Source organism: Python bivittatus, unplaced genomic scaffold, assembly GCF_059951505.1.
Source record: "Python bivittatus isolate LINGU-HERP-01145 unplaced genomic scaffold, Pbiv_v1 ctg000480_np1212, whole genome shotgun sequence".
In the NCBI taxonomy this organism is placed as follows: Eukaryota; Metazoa; Chordata; class Lepidosauria; order Squamata; family Pythonidae; genus Python; species Python bivittatus.
This window is the reverse complement of record NW_028277075.1, coordinates 65,543,734-65,559,239: the sequence shown is the minus strand read 5'-3', so window position 1 is coordinate 65,559,239 and position 15,506 is coordinate 65,543,734. Positions and strand designations below refer to the sequence as shown.

At 44.2% G+C, this 15,506-nt stretch overlaps 1 protein-coding gene across 5 annotated transcripts in view; it reads left to right on the top strand.

The window, feature by feature from the left end:
• Positions 1-15,506, top strand: part of LOC103065989 (uncharacterized) — a 112,722-nt gene that overhangs the window by 50,464 nt on the left and 46,752 nt on the right. The window contains exon 1 of one of the 5 annotated variants that reach the window (XM_088146115.1): positions 6,167-6,308. The exons of the other annotated variants lie outside the window; for them this stretch is intronic. The gene's annotated coding sequence lies outside the window, so the exon portion shown is untranslated. Of the gene's footprint in view, positions 1-6,166; positions 6,309-15,506 lie in introns of those variants that run through there. 5 annotated transcript variants of the gene reach the window in all.

Below are 15,506 nucleotides of genomic sequence, written 5' to 3'. Positions count from 1 at the left end.
ATCCAAATATCCTATTTTGAAGTTCAAGAGAGAATGATAAGCCTCCAGCAGCAGCAAGATGTTCTCAGCAGGATTTAGGTACTCTGGTGTACCCTGAAACTGATTTATCCTCTTTCATGATGTATCTCTGGAAATTGACAAACCCTTTTTCCTGCACAAAACATTGGAAACTGCTGATGATTTACATATGTTCTACTGCTGTTTATGTTTCAATGTACAGCAGAGATATCACATTAGGAGCTTTGATGCTTAACTTTTTGAAGCTGTGTCTCCCCAGCTCTAGTCCAAGATCATTCTAACTGGGAGCATTTGGCTAGAGACGCACTTCATAGAAAAAAACTGAAGGAAGGAGAAAAGGTGGGATATAAATCTAACTACTAATCAAAATTGTGCACAAATTCCAGATCTATGTAAGTGAAGAAAAGCTGTGTATGTAGTAATGTGGAAATAAGCAAGCCTCTCCCTCTGGCTGTTGGAAGTCTTCCCGAACTGTTTCTAATTTTTAGAGGCCAAAAGAAAACTTCCAGTGTATCCATTTTTATAATTCTGCTTTTTTACATTGGTACACTAATAGCTGAGTGCTAAAACTTACTTGATCAGCTTCTACTCCAAAAATACCATAAAAGGCTGCATGTCCTTAGAAGTCAAGCCTGGGATTTTTCCCACCCACATTACTGCAGCATGATTCACTTGGCTGCAAGAATGGCTTCTCTGCTCTGGTGGTTGTTCCATTCACCATCATTATAAGAATTTTTATGCTGGTTAATATGATAAGGGAAAAGAGGAATAATTAGAAGTTTTTATAGTAACTTGAAAATACTTCCATTAAATCTGGTTTAAAATGATTACTTTCCACATCTGATCCCATCCTGAGATAAAAATCTATGCCATTGGGAACAGTTCGTAAGCAAGACAGAAAGAAATAATTTAGTATCAATTACTTAAAATAATAAAGAGCTTTTCCCCTTAGAATTTTTTTTTGATACCATGTTCAGTATTGTATTTTTGTGTTGCTTCAGAAAACATTATTTTACTGAGCACAATAATATCTCAAAAAGAAAACACAACTATTTCTATTTAGGCATTATTTCCAAAGAATGCTAAACTTCCTCATCTCATGGTTGAATAGTAACTACAGTAAAATGTTTCTTTGCCAGACCTTTTCTCCTTCTTTCTGACATATTAATATGTAGTGTAGTTAACACGTAGTACCATAATTGGTGGCTCTGAAAGCTCTGGTTCCAATCCCCCACTTCCATCAGTGGATGCGGGGATAAGAAAAAGACATCAGTACCTCTGATCAGTCACATTTAAATTGGGCTTCAGTGTTTTCTCAATGATTGAATTGCTACATCGTCCAGTTTCTTTTTAAAAGATTGGAGGAGGAATTACTAGGTACACTGAATCATGTTCCTGGAGGAAAGGAAGATATAAATCTGATGATGGAAAGTCATGGGTCTCCATCACACCAGAGACTTTCTGATCTGAGACTTGTCACCCTTGTGTGTCCCTGTGATACAGTGGGGCTTCTGACAATCTTGGCAAGTGAAGATGCTTAATTTCACCAGTTAATTAGTGGCTCCTTCTCCAGAAGAAGCATTGTGACAATAATGTTGCGGTATTTTCCCTGGAGCTGATGAGTGGCCAGTTTCCCATTAAAGAGAACTTCTCCCTCCTGGAATTTCTCCATTCTTTCTAGCAGCTTCTTTAATGCTTCCTTCTGTATTTCCACTCTCTTGCATAATGGCCTGCTTGGGTTTTTTTGTTTTTTTTTTAAGTTTCATTTTTTGCTTCCTAATGATGGCCATGTGGAGATAAAGAACTAAGATGGTAGTGGGGCAATGGCTGCCTGCTGCTTTTCACAGTCCCCCATAGGGCAGCTGGAGGGAAAGCTGGCTGGCTCAGCAAGGTACCGGTGGGGTTTCTTGCAGAGTAGCATGCATGAGAAAAGTAAGGAGGGCAAACTGGGTTGGGAGTCCCCATGTCTGGAAAGCCCTAGTTTGCGGGCAGCATATTTAGATTCTAAACTTATCTTGCAAATAATGGAAAAGGAAAATTACAAAGGAAAAGGTGGGAGGACTGTCGATTAAATCCATTTTCCAGTCCCAGTATTTTGGCCAAACTATTATTCCCTTGCTTTATTTAATAACTACAGTCAGGAAGCTGGGACCCTTCTGACCCTTTTAATTTGAGCACTGTTTTCTCCAAATATTTCAATACATACTACATTGACCTACTGTGAAAATTGAAAATATCATAAAATGTTCATAAGCATAAAGGAATAACTCTTACTTGGTTTACAGTCTTACTGCATCAGCTTTGATATTGCATAAATAGGAGTACAGTACTTTCCACCCATACTTCTGTTAAGATTGTTTAAGGTAAGTGAAAAAAGCAAGGACTGCTATACCTGTGGATTTCTTGGAATACTGTAGAATAGCCCAGGTTTGCTGTACATTCTTAATAGTTAGGTTCTCCAGGCTTTGGGAAATCAATACCAAGGTATTAATCAGGTTTTCTGCAGATGTTTTGCCCCATGTCCCAGCAAGGCTTCCTTGATGCACTGCAATGGTTCAAAAATGGGGGTTGCCTTGCAGGTATCTGTAGTCTGTATAAAATTTGCATTCAAGAGTATTGATTGGTGGGTGGAGGTTTCCTGGGAGGTGTCAATTAATTGGTTGCTGAGAATGGTGTTGTCTCTGTTTCGATTGAGCTGTCTCATCTGCCTGCTATGTTTGACCTGGATCAGGTGCCTGGTTGAGTGGTATATTGTATCCACCTTTGTTGTTCTGTTGATGTCCCATTTGTTTGAGTGCCAGGCTACTAGGAATTCTTCCATCATGCCCTCTGTCCTTATCAGTGCTTAAAAGAAAGTGAGATGAAGGTATTAATAGAACCTGGCTTGTGTTCTGATAATACTGGCTTGAAATGAAGAGAAAGAGAGGTAGTCATCCATGGTATCAAAACAGAAGAACTATTTAAAATATATTAAATTTTTACATATTCAAGTCACCTTCTTCCCTGGGGCAATTGAACCTGAGCTGAATAAAATAGCATCTTGCTCTGTTAGGGACTTTTCCTGTGGTCTGAGGCATTTTTTCTTTATCCATTAAATGAAGTGAGAACATTGACCCTACACTCTAGAGAGAGAGAGAGAGAGAGAGATAAAAATTAAATAGTTTTCAGTAGCTCACAAGATTAAAATTCTTAAGATATTTAACTGCAGATGAGTCCGGCTGTTAAGTATTTTTAGGATTATGCCTTCATACTTCCTTTTAAGCAGATAAGTAGAACATCAGTTGAACTTCACCCTGGTTTGAATTGCATTGATTGTGTGGTAAGAATTTTTTTCCCCTAGGATATTGCATTTAATTACAAAAGTTATCTATCAATTTAGGTTAGGTTTAGTGATATTGTTTTCCTCTTCACTCTAAGTATCAGGGTTCATATTGAGCATTGATCTCAGCACTAATGACCTACTAAAAAGCTTATGATTTTCAGGAATGGAGGAATTTTTGGCAACATCAGAAGCTTTTTGAGCAACAGCAACATTTTCATGTCTGTTCATTTCTTTATATAAATAAATTTATATATTTATATATAATAAGTTTAAATGTAAATTTTATTATAAATTTATTTAATATAGCCACCCTCTCCAGTAGACTCTGGGTCGCTTACAGAATATAATAATAAATTAGAACAATTATGAAACAAGACAGCCCAGTCTAAATAACTATTAAATAAGCACAGTAGCGCCCCCCCCCCCCCACACACACATTAATCATGGCTATCTACAAGAGGAGAGCCAGTTTGGTGTAGTGGTTAAGGCATCAGGCTAGAAACTGGGAGACTGTGAGATCTTGTCCTGCCTTAGGCACAAAGCCAGCTGGGTGATCTTGGGCTAGCCACTCTCTCTCAGCCCTAGGAAACAGGCAGTGGCAAACCACTTCTGAAATCTTGCCAGGAGAACTGCAGGGACTTGTCTAGGCAGTCGCCAAGAGTCAACACTGACTCGAAGGCACACATACATCTACAGGAAACCAGTGACTCCGTTTTTATTTATTATTCATTCTTTTTATATCTCACTTTTCTTCTAGGGCAGCTGTGGCTAGCCTGAGGCCCAAGGGCCACATGTAGATGAGAAAGGCTCAGAAACTTTAGTATAACCACTAAAACAATCCCACCATAGTTCAGAAAGCAAGTAAGTTCAGCCCACCCCCATCCCCAAGAAAATCCTACTCCCTTTTATCATACACCTCCTCAGAGATGTGGACTATAGCTCTCAGATATCAAAAGGTTTGGAAAGTTGTTTAGAATGCTCTAAGGAGCTCAAGACATCATCCATGGGGGCCATCCCACATCAACAATCTTATGCTGAGAGGATGTGAAGGGGCTAAAGACACCCCGTGAGCACCACAATCACGTAGGGACTTGAATCTTGGCCTCTTTTGCCCAAATCAAACACTTTAATCCCTACATAATACATTGGATAGCATCTGCAGGGATTTCAGATGCATTCGTCTCTGAGTTTGAATTGAAACTCAATTGGCTCTGTTCTTTATTTAATCTTGGAAGCTTAATCAATTATGTTTTTATATTATATACATGATTGGGCTTTTTGAAAAGAGGATTTTATTTTGGTTTAGGCAAATATATGCTCAGCCCAACTGAGCAAGAATTTTCTCCTTGTAGTCATAACATGCTTATTATATATTGTGACTAGTTATTTAAGCAGAGATAGTAACTAATACACATAACAGCAATTTAGAAACTATACAATATTCAGTAATCAGCAAGGAATAAAATATCTTACACTTAGGGCATTCAGGCCATTTAAGTAGAACCAAATAAAAACAACAACAAATTGTATTACTGCACATTTGGGACAGTTAGCAAAGGGTAATCAGAATATGTTAATATTAATTGTGGAAACTAGTGCTGGCCTTATTTTTAATTGATTTGCAAAATTATAAGAGAGAGATTTAAAAACTAATTGTGGGTTTCAAAAATGTATCTTTAATTTTCTACTTTGTCCAGTGTGGTTTGTGTAGATTAGTATGAATTAAGTAAAAGGATTTTTGAGTTGTTTTTATCTAAGCTAAGAAAAGAAAAAAATTGACTTGAATTTCTATTATCTGGCAGATGAATTCCAAGTTAAAACAAAACAAATGTTGTTTGTCTTAATTATGCCCTGCAATGTCTAAAAATAGCAGATGTTGCAGTACTGTTGTAGAGGTTTTAGAAAACTAAGTCAACACTGAGAAATGTAGTTGCTTTTTAAGGTAGCTTATCTCTCTAGTAGCTTTTCAGCTTCTCGTGTCTCTATTTTAAACTGCATACACTTTTTGTGCAGTTACCCAGCAAACAGGAAAGGGAATATGCACTCTTCATTAACTTTGGGCAGCTGACTTCTAAAATATCCTCCAGTTTATCTGTAAACTTATTTGGCTGATAACAGCATTTCCAAAAGTATTTTGGAATCTTTTACTCATGGAGGAGGGAGTCACAAATAAGAGGCTAGTTTTTTTAAACCAACATGCATCTTACATAAAGTGATAACTTTTCCATCTTATCCATGTTAAGTTTCGTTTTGTTCTCTGACATACAGCTCATTAGAGCCCAAAGTCATTCAGAAGTTGTAGAGATGTCGAATCCTGAATTCCTCAGAAAGAAAAGTACACCTGAATATCATCAGCATATTGGTGGCAACTAGCTCCAAATAGGCAAATGATGCTTTTCCCTGGCTTCAGTAATATAATAGATCATGTAGAACCTTGCAGGACTCCACAATACAATTCCTAGTAGTCAAGCAGAAGTCTCTCACATGTCACCTTCTGGTAGCACCCAGGATGTAGGAGCGGAGCTGTCAACCTAGCTCCCTCAAGCACTTCAACACTGGCCAGTAGTTGTTAAAATCAGCCAGGCCCTATGATAGTTGGATAGAGGTCTTTATAAGATAAGCCTCTGGCGGGGATCCAACTTACAAGTACTGTAGTGGAACAAACAGATCCAGGAATCTTCCTCAGAATATAGAACTTTAATCATATGAATATTATTAAATGGTCCAATGGATATCCTAGGTATGTCACTGCTCAAATTGGCTTTACGACCAGCGCAAATCCAAGCAATCTTTTTAGTAAAGAACTGCCCAAATTGTTCACACTGCAGCTTAGAATCTGGTTGCCAGTAGAGACATGGTCATTCATCCAACAACCTGAGAAAGATCCTTTGGACAATTTTCTGTGGAAGCAATTGGGGAGAAGATCTGATGCTGCTGCTTCTTTGATTGCTGCGACAAAACTTCTATGGTGAGGCTGTTATTATGCGCACTTAGATTTATTTCTGGACTTGCATCATAGTTGCTGCAGCTTATTTCTTTTCCAACATTTCTTTTCCTCCTGCACCACGTTGGAGGAAGATAAAACTTGTATACCTAGCACAATTACTTTCTGTTAAGCCACAGAAATGTGGCACTAATTGTGGAAGGGAAACATAACACAGCCACATAAAAAACAAAATAGCAAATTAACAAAAAATGAGATACTATAAGAAGGAAGCTCTCTGTCCTAGATCTCATTTACAACACTAAAAAACTGCCCTACTAAACCATGTTTATTATCTGCATTCTGTATGTATTCAGGCGAATTGCACTAATAGTTCTGCTGGGATCTTATTCCAGCCTCATTCATCTATTCCACCAGGTCTCACCTAGAGGGCAGCTTAAAAAGAGACTGCAGCAACAAAATCCCAGCTTGCACCCTGAGACAGCCCAAGTCTCTCCTCTAATCATTAATGTCCTGAGAAAAGAGAGAGCACCCTTGCCCTTGTTGCTCCCTAAAAGAACAATTGAAAGACCAAACTCCTTGGTGCTCTCCCTGTGATGCCAATCCCTGCTGCCTGTTTTAGGACAGGACTAAATACTCCACTTAACCCTTTCAAAGTCCTTCAAACCAGTTGATCAAAATGTCTAGGGATTATTTCCTTATCTAGATTTCAGATGCAGTGCTGGTCACTGCTGATGGTAAAGCTGCAAAAAAGGTAGATAAAGTGCTCTCATAGCTTCTGGGGGTATTTAAAACTTAGGCTAAGTATCCTACTCACTCTTTTAAAGGTCTGCAGGTCAGGTGGTAAGAATGTCCAGGGGAGAGCTATCTGTCTTCAGTGCAATCTAGGCTGGTGATGGTAGTTTAAGCTGCTGCAGCTGTTAATACTATTCATTAAATTTATATCCCACTATATTATTTGACAAGAGAACACTGTAGGCATCTCATCATTCCAACAACAAAGAGCAATCGCTTCGTTCTTTAAGCTGTAAAATGGTTTTATTCTTCTACAGCAGTACCTGCAGTGGGATCCCCATGCAGCTCTGATAACATTCAGTGGCAAAGATAGGCAAACATTCAGAAACTCTAAAAGGGAGCAAAACGTCTTTTATAGAACTATAATGTAAATCAGATTTCCTCATTCAGCTGTCCTCTAAATGCTTCTATCATTCCTAACTAGGCTAAGTAGGTATGATGGAAAATCTAGTCTAATACACATAGAAGGCACTAAGTTGGAAAGAGATTATATAAATTGTAATCAGAATGTTGTGAGGAGCTAAAACTTTGTCTTGTCAGTGTATGCCCATGTATGGCACCTTTTATTTCCCAAGTTTCAATAAAGCCAAATAAGAAGACTTGAGATGAGGCTTTTAATTAACAGAGGTTTTATTGGCCAAGGAAACCTTCTGGATGGCTCAAGGAGTGTTGCCGAGAACCACACCTTGCAAAGCAAGCAACAAAGATTTTATAGGCATATTCAGATATTTCAGATAGTACATCCCCTCATATCCATACAAGGGAATTTTGGGATGACCCAGGGAAAAGTAAAGGTGGGCCTAAAGAGGTGAATCTAAGTTTAACTTTTTTCCTTCTGGTTATCAAGGAAATACCTAACTTCTTTGGAATGTAGGGCCTCTCTACAACTTCTTTGCCTGGTACAGATCTAATTTATGGCTTCAGGCATCTGGCTAATTGCTTCTAAGGAAATGGGGGGGGTGCTGTGCTCTCTTAGAAGGCAATCAGGCATTCAACAAAGAGATAAGGTGGGGGAAAGAAACGCTGTGCTCTTTACAAAGCAAGTTAATCCTTTGTAAATAAGATAGAGTGCACTATTCCATGCATGCCCACACATTATGAGAGAGTGTAAAATTGTGTATCAAAACAATGCCCTTCACCCATAAAAGCTCCTTTGTGTTGCTTTTGAATCCTGGTTATTTCACAGGTGTGGCCATGTAGTTTCCTTGGCAAGAACATTGAACTGATTTGCTGCCACATTCTTAGGGCTGTTTCTTCAACTTCTCCATACAGCAGCCCTGGGATTTTCTGGTGCTCTCCCATTCAAGAACTAACCAGATCCAACTCCTATTAGATTTTTTTACAACCTGTTAGGCACTGTCACCTAAAACGTCGTTAGTGGGTGAGTTGGTACAAATAAAAATGCAAAAAACTGCTGCTCCAAGTATTCTTCTTTTAGATGACCTCAGTTTTACTACTGAAGTACAAGCTAGGAAAAAAATTATCTGGAGAGGAATATGGGTGTGCTCAACTTTTTTGTCCTATGCTCTTCTTTTCTTCTGAATTACATTTTGATTTCCTGATTTAAGCATTTTGTCAGACTATCATAGCATGCAGTTCCGTCTTACACTGTCCTATGATTTCTGTATTTGCGGTTCTAATGCTGCTGGTTAAAAAGAATTGGTGCTTAATAATGAATTGTCATTCCATATTGTGGAAAGCCATTTACTTTCTGAATTTTTACTGATTGTTTTCAGTGATGGAGAAAATCAACAGAATAAATATGTTTTAATAAGAATGCTAAAATTTAACTATTCTCATTAACATCAGTCAAACATTCTGATCAGATCAGAAAATCCATTATGCTGAAAATGAGATATATAGGTACTGAGCTCACTTTCATAAGCAGATAGGCAGCCATAGATATCATAGCTCTATAGAAACACATACTGTAATATTTGTGGAGTCCTTGGGGTTCTCTGAGCTTGGTTCTTTTCTCTCAAACGTTTCATTACCCTGCTAGGTAACATCTTCAGTGCTAAAATGGGATGAGGTTTGCTCTCTATTTATCTGCTGTGGCCTGCCTTGCCAGTGCTGGTGGGGGTTCTCTTTTGCTCTTCTGGTAGTTCATTGATTGTCGTATGTTGACTGCTTGATTGTGTGCCTGGTTGTGACCTTTGCTTATCTGGGTGATGATTGCTGGAGATGATTGCTGGTGATTGAATGCTGGTGAGGCAATCTTCTGGTCTTTTGTCTCTTTTGAATAGTATGTAGTTGCTGTTTATCTCTATGTGTCTGTTAATTGCTGCCTTGTCTGAATACCAAGTTTCCAAGAATTCTCTTGCATGTTTGGATTTGGCTTGGTCTAAGCATGTAACCTAGCCGGGTAATGAAACGTTTGCAAGAAAAGAACCAAGCTCAGAGAACTCCAAGGACTCCACAGTTCAACCCTGAGCTACACATATTCGCCTCCATTGTGTCAGAAAACGACAGACACGGGTTCGGTTATCCAGTAGACAGAAGTTTTTATTGGGCACGTTTGCAAAGGTGGGTCCCTCCCGCAGCAATGGAGGAACCCCGAAGCAAGGTCTGACAGGTTTTTATACCCCCTATCTGTCCTCCCCCTCCTACGAGGGCTTGGCTCACAATCTCACCTTTTTTACCGCCCCGGAGCGCCGCTAATTAACCGCAAAACCGCAGACATTCCACTTTCCGAATCCAATCAGCGCAATACACATTCCAATCCCCACTTGACCCGACAGCCGCCCCCTGCCGTTTCTCTTCACTCTGGAGCGAACGTGCCTCTTGCCTGCAGTCTTTCCTCCCTCCTGCCGTCCTTCTCCACTCTGATGCGAGTGTGCCTTCTGCCCATCCTCCCTCCTGCCGTCCCCCCAAGGCTGCCCCATGGTGCACAGCGCTCTCCCCTAGCAAACATGGTTCGTTTGAGGCCCTCACTTCTCCCTGCCTTCTCACAATCCCCCCTTTTTCTTTTCACGCCTCTGTTGGGCCTCAAACCTGGCTAACAGGATTGCTCCCTCGTCCCGGACCCGGGGCTTCACACACTGGGACAGGTAATTCCCACAAGCAGGGAGACATTGCATTAAGCAACATACTAGGACCAGTAAGGCAATGAAGCCAATGGCTAGTACAGAAAGTTGTTTTAACGAAGCAAAGTTAGGTAACCAACTAGTGAGCCACGACCAATTCCATCCCTCTGGATCCTCGGATATGCGAGAGGCTAAGGTCTTCAACTTGGCTAGTTTTGCTTCAATATAATTCTCATTGTTGGTTAGGTTAAAGCAACAAAGACCTTGAAAAGGTTCACAGCCTTGTCCTGCCCTTAATAGGAGATAGTCTATAGCTATCCGATTTTGAATGACCGCCCTCCTGATCTTAGTGACTTCTTCAGTGAGGGCTGCAATGAGAGAGGATGTAAGGTTGACACTTTTAGCCAGGAGGCAGGCCACCTTCCTTAGGTCCAGATAAGTTCTTCCGCTTAGTGCAGGAACCCCTACTAAGGAGAGGGCCAGAGCCATGGCTTCTGTTTTGGACAAGAGTGTCACATCACTCTCACAATCAGATGGCAGCTCCCTTTTTCTTTTTTCTTTTGATGGGTGCGCTTGCATTGGAGGCAGGGCATATAGAGAGGTCAGGCGCCCTATGGCACAAGGGCCCCTGAACTATAGGCTGGAACATAGGTGTAAGCTTCATGTCCACATAACAAAAAGAAACCTTTAGGTAGGTATAGAGGGGTTGAGGCGTAAGGGATATTATAGATCCCTCCACAAGTGAAAGCAGGACCTTTTGAGGGCAGTGGGTGGGTACGGTTCTGGGTATTGTTGAAATATACACATTGAGTTGCATTGGTTATCCCCAAGAGATTTAGAGCTATTTGCCTTTGATTAGTCCAGGGTCTTGGAGTGGGAGAAGACCCAAAATGATAGAACATCCCCCCCCATGGGGGATCATCCCCAGTGATATCAATATTCGCTATCTGAGTAACATTCTTCAATGCTTCCAAGCTGATGGGCATTCCAAAGAAACAGGTGGAGGTGACACCCTTCACAGTCAAGAGTTGCCCCACACAAAAAGTTGTGCTGTTCAAAGCTGTCTGTGCCAATTCTACAAAAAAATTGTTGTTAGAGCTGTGCTGTAGAGCATCTAAGCAGTGACATAATAGAATAACCTGGATGCAAGCCTTCATGTTGTTCATCTCCTCCCCTGCCTTAGTTCAGTTCCTTTTAAGTTTTACTTTGAGTCCGTCTCCTGGTTGGGCAGTCCACGGTCGGGGGTCGGGAGCTCGCTTAACCCGATGGTAGTGGGTCCAACCCCCCTGTCGGGTTCGAACCGCCGATTCAGTTGTCAGGAGAACTTGGTATGGTCCCTCCCAAGACGGCTTCAGTTTCTCATCCTTCCACGTCTTTATCAGGACCCAATCCCCTGGCTTGTGGGGGTGTTGGTCTTCCAGCAAGGGGGGCCGCTGAGCGAGGAGTCCCTGTTTTCTTAAAGATAAGAGAGATTGTGACAGTACCAGGAGATACTTTCTCAGGAAGGCATCCTTTAGCTCGGGGATAGGCTCTCCCATTGGAGCCAGGAAAGGTCTTCCCATCATCAGCTCAAATGGGGAGACCCCCACATCCTTGCGAGGGGCTGTCCGCATTCGAAGCAGGGCAACCGGAAGTGTCTTTGTCCAAGATAGCCCTGTTTCCAATCCCAGTTTGGTGAGATGTTGCTTCAACACCCCGTTGGCCCTTCCCACTTTCCCACTGGAGTCAGGATGCCAAGGGGTGTGGAGTTCCCATCGAACCCCCAGGCTCCAGTACCACGGCTTTACAGTGTCTATCAAAGCCTGCACCCCCCAGTGAGACCCTTCGTGCAGTTTCTCCACCATCCCCCTCATGTCAGCACGGCTCACTACTGGGGTCCCCTCAATTGTAACCCAACGACCTGCTTCCTCCCTGCAACCTTCCCTTTCCAGCAGCACCTCGTCCAACTTCCCCGGCGTCCAAGCCGGAGGTTCTTCTATCTGGGGGATTGCAATCATGATGGCAATGGGGACACCCTCCGCTGCCTCCTTTGCTACTCGATCAGCAAGTCGGTTCCCTCTTGCCTCCATCGAGTCCCCCTTCTGATGTCCCATTATATGCACCACTGCAATCCTGTCGGGTTCTTGAAGAGCTTCCATCATCCCCTCTATCAGTTGCCGAGCTTTCACCTCCTTCCCAGCAGTTGTGAGTAAACCCCGTTCCAGCCAAATTTTCCCGAAAGTGTGCACTACTCCCCAGGCGTATCGCAAGTCTGTGTAGACGGTGAGGGACACTCCCTTTCCCAACTCTAGTGCCCGTTTCAAAGCGTGCACTTCACACAGCTGAGCCAACCAGTCCGCTGGTAGTGCCCCCTTCTCTATTGTCTCTCCCTCCGCCGTCACTATCGCATATCCTGACTTCCTTTGTCCCTGCTCTACTCGGCTAGACCCATCCACAAACCAGACCTCACCCTCCTCCAGCGGGACCTCCTGCAGGTCCTCCCGGGTCTTTGTTTGCAGCTGCAACAGGGTGGAGCACTCGTACTCCGCCGGCTCCCATTCTTTCCGCTCCCCCGCAAGAAACTCCGCTGGGTTCAAATTCCTGTCTGTTCCTACCACCACATCAGGACTTATCCGGAGAACTGTCTCATATTTCAACATCCTTCCTTCTGTCATCCAAGCAGCCGCCTGCTGACTAAGCACACTTAAGATCTGATGGGTTGAATGGACAATCACGGGGCTCCCAAAAGTGAGTTTTTTCCCTTCTGTCACTAGCACAGCAGCGGCAGCCACTGCCTGCACACAAGTCGGCCATCCCCTCACCACTGGTTCTAGGGCTTTGCTCAGGAAGGCCACTGGTTGATATTTCCCAGCCCGTCTCTGAGTCAGCACTCCAATGGCAGTTCCCCCATGGGCTGTAACGTATAGGTGAAAGGGGGGGCCAAGTTCGGTAGAGCCAGAGCCGGGGCCGTCACCAGGCTCCTTCGTAATTCTCCCCACTTCTCTGTGTCCCCGTCTGTCCATTCTACCCTGTCAGATGATCCTTTCAACTTCTCATACAGAAACTGAGCCTTGCTCATGTACTCATCTATCCATAGCCGGCAATATCCTACTAGACCCAGAAACCGCCGCACCTCCGTTTTAGTATGAGGGGCTTCAACTGCATTATCCCCTGTATCCGAGAAGGATCAATCAACTTCTCGCCCTTCCGGAGTACATGTTCTAAATACTTGACCTCCCTTTCCACAAATTGGACCTTCCCTTTTGACACCTTCAATCCTTCCTCAGCCAACCAGTTCAATAAAGCCACTGAGTCTTCTCTCACCTTTACTTCCTTCTCTCCAGACACCAACAAATCATCCACATACTGCAGCACCCGAGAACCCCCAGGGGCCCGGAACCCCTGGAGTTTCTCTTCCAATGCCTGTCCAAACAAGAGGGGCTCTCGGTGTACCTCTGGGGCAGCACCGTCCATCTCAGTTGTTGCTTCAGCCCACGCCTCCCATCCCGGGACAGCGGGTATTGGGCTTGCCGCAAACCCGTCACCCCTGGTTTCAAGGGGATGCTAATTGGGGCGATGCGAAACCGACCCGCCCCCTCCCCTGCCCATACCTCAGGGTTCACAACCTCCACGTCCGCCTCTCGCAACAAACACATCCTTTCTGCCTGTTCCACATTCCACAGCTCCACTACTAGACTACCCATTAGATCCCTTCCCAGAAAGTTCACTCTCGCCTGTGGGATCAGTAACACATCTGCAGTTACCTCCTTCCCATTCCACTCCAGTCTCACTCCCTCCAGTACGTCTGCCTTGACCGGAGAGCCTCCCACCCCCATCACCGATACCGACGTGCCCCGGGATTTCGCAATCCCTGGGATCGGTTGGCACAGCGATGTTCGAGAGGCTCCGGTGTCCACGAGGAACTGCTGTTCCTCGCCAGTGGGACCCACCGTGATGTTTACCAAGGGTTCCCCGTGGGTCCCGGTTGGGGAACCATGACCCCCCTAGTCGTACAGGGGGAAACTCCTCTCACCCGTGGGGCGATCCACCTGGCAGTCCCGAGCAAAGTGTCCTACTCGCCCGCAGCGGAAACAACCTTGCCTATCCCCAGTCCACCTCTCCCTTCTGGGGTCGACGCCACCTCTCCGGGGCCAAGGTCCCCGGACCAGATGGGGAGAAGGTCGCGCCTCCCTCAGTCCCTCCCCCTTCGTCTCATTCTTGGCCGCCGCCTGAACGGCTGCCATCATCATTTGAGTTTTCTGCCTGGTCTTCGCCTCCTCCCTCCCCACATAGGTCTGTTGAGCAATCCTTAGGAGTTCCCCTATCCCCTGTTCAGTCCAACCCTCCCGTTTTTGTATCTTCTTCTGAATGTCTGGCCATGCTTTGGTGACGAACTGCATTTTTAACAAGGTCTCAAAGGCTGGGGTGTCCGGAGTCACGCCCGAGAATTTGGTCAGGCCAACTCGGATCCTCTCACAAAAATCTCCGGGCGATTCATCCTTCCCCTGGGTTACCTCAAAAGCCTTGGTCAAATTCTTCCCCTGGGGCACTGCTGTTCGGATGCCCTCCAAAATCATCTCTTTCATGTCTCTCATGTTCTGCCGGTGTGCGGCATTATTGGGATCCCAATTTGGGTCTGCCAGAGGGAATTTAGTATCTGCGGCCGGGGCATTTGGGACATTTGCATTCCTTCGCTCCCAAGCCCCGAGCGCAGCTCGCCGAATCTGGCCCCTCTCTTCTGGCGTATAGAGGTGGGCTAAAATGTAATTCTGTTCCCCCAGGAGTATTCCACCGGGCCGAGAAAAAGTTCCAATTGTTCGGCGGCGGTATGGGCGTTCTCTTGCATACGAGGGAGGGTCTTTTTTTTTTTTTTTTTAATTCCCTCAACTCACTGGGTTTGATGGGAACTGTTACGTAACTGGTGACGGTCACCCCCTGTGCGTTCGTTCCGTTCGGGACTTCCCGGACGGGGAAGGCACTGGCCGACCTTAGAATAAAGGGCAAGTTCTGAATGTCTTGGTTCAGCTGGTCCAGCTCTTTCCGCAGCCCGGGATAGGGTGGGGGCGCCGGAGGGGGAGCGGTAGGAAGAGGAGGAGGAGGAGGAGGTGGCGGCCCCCATTGAGGTCTAGTCAGCCAGAGGTCCTCCTCATCTTCCTGTTCTTTTTGGACAAAAATTTTGGCTAACTTGGGTCGAGGCCCCTCCCAATGAACATGGAACCAGACTTCCACATAGGGTTCCTGTGTTAACATTTTATGCTCCACAATGTAGTTTTTTTTTTTTTTTTTAGTTGGGTCACCCAGTAATTACTGGGGATTCCAAGAGTATCCCAATGGTAGGGGAATTCGGGGTCCACTAGTGGATATTTTGGCCATTCTTTAGTGCACAAAGTTATCATGGTCGGTTTTTCCAGACCCCTGGTGA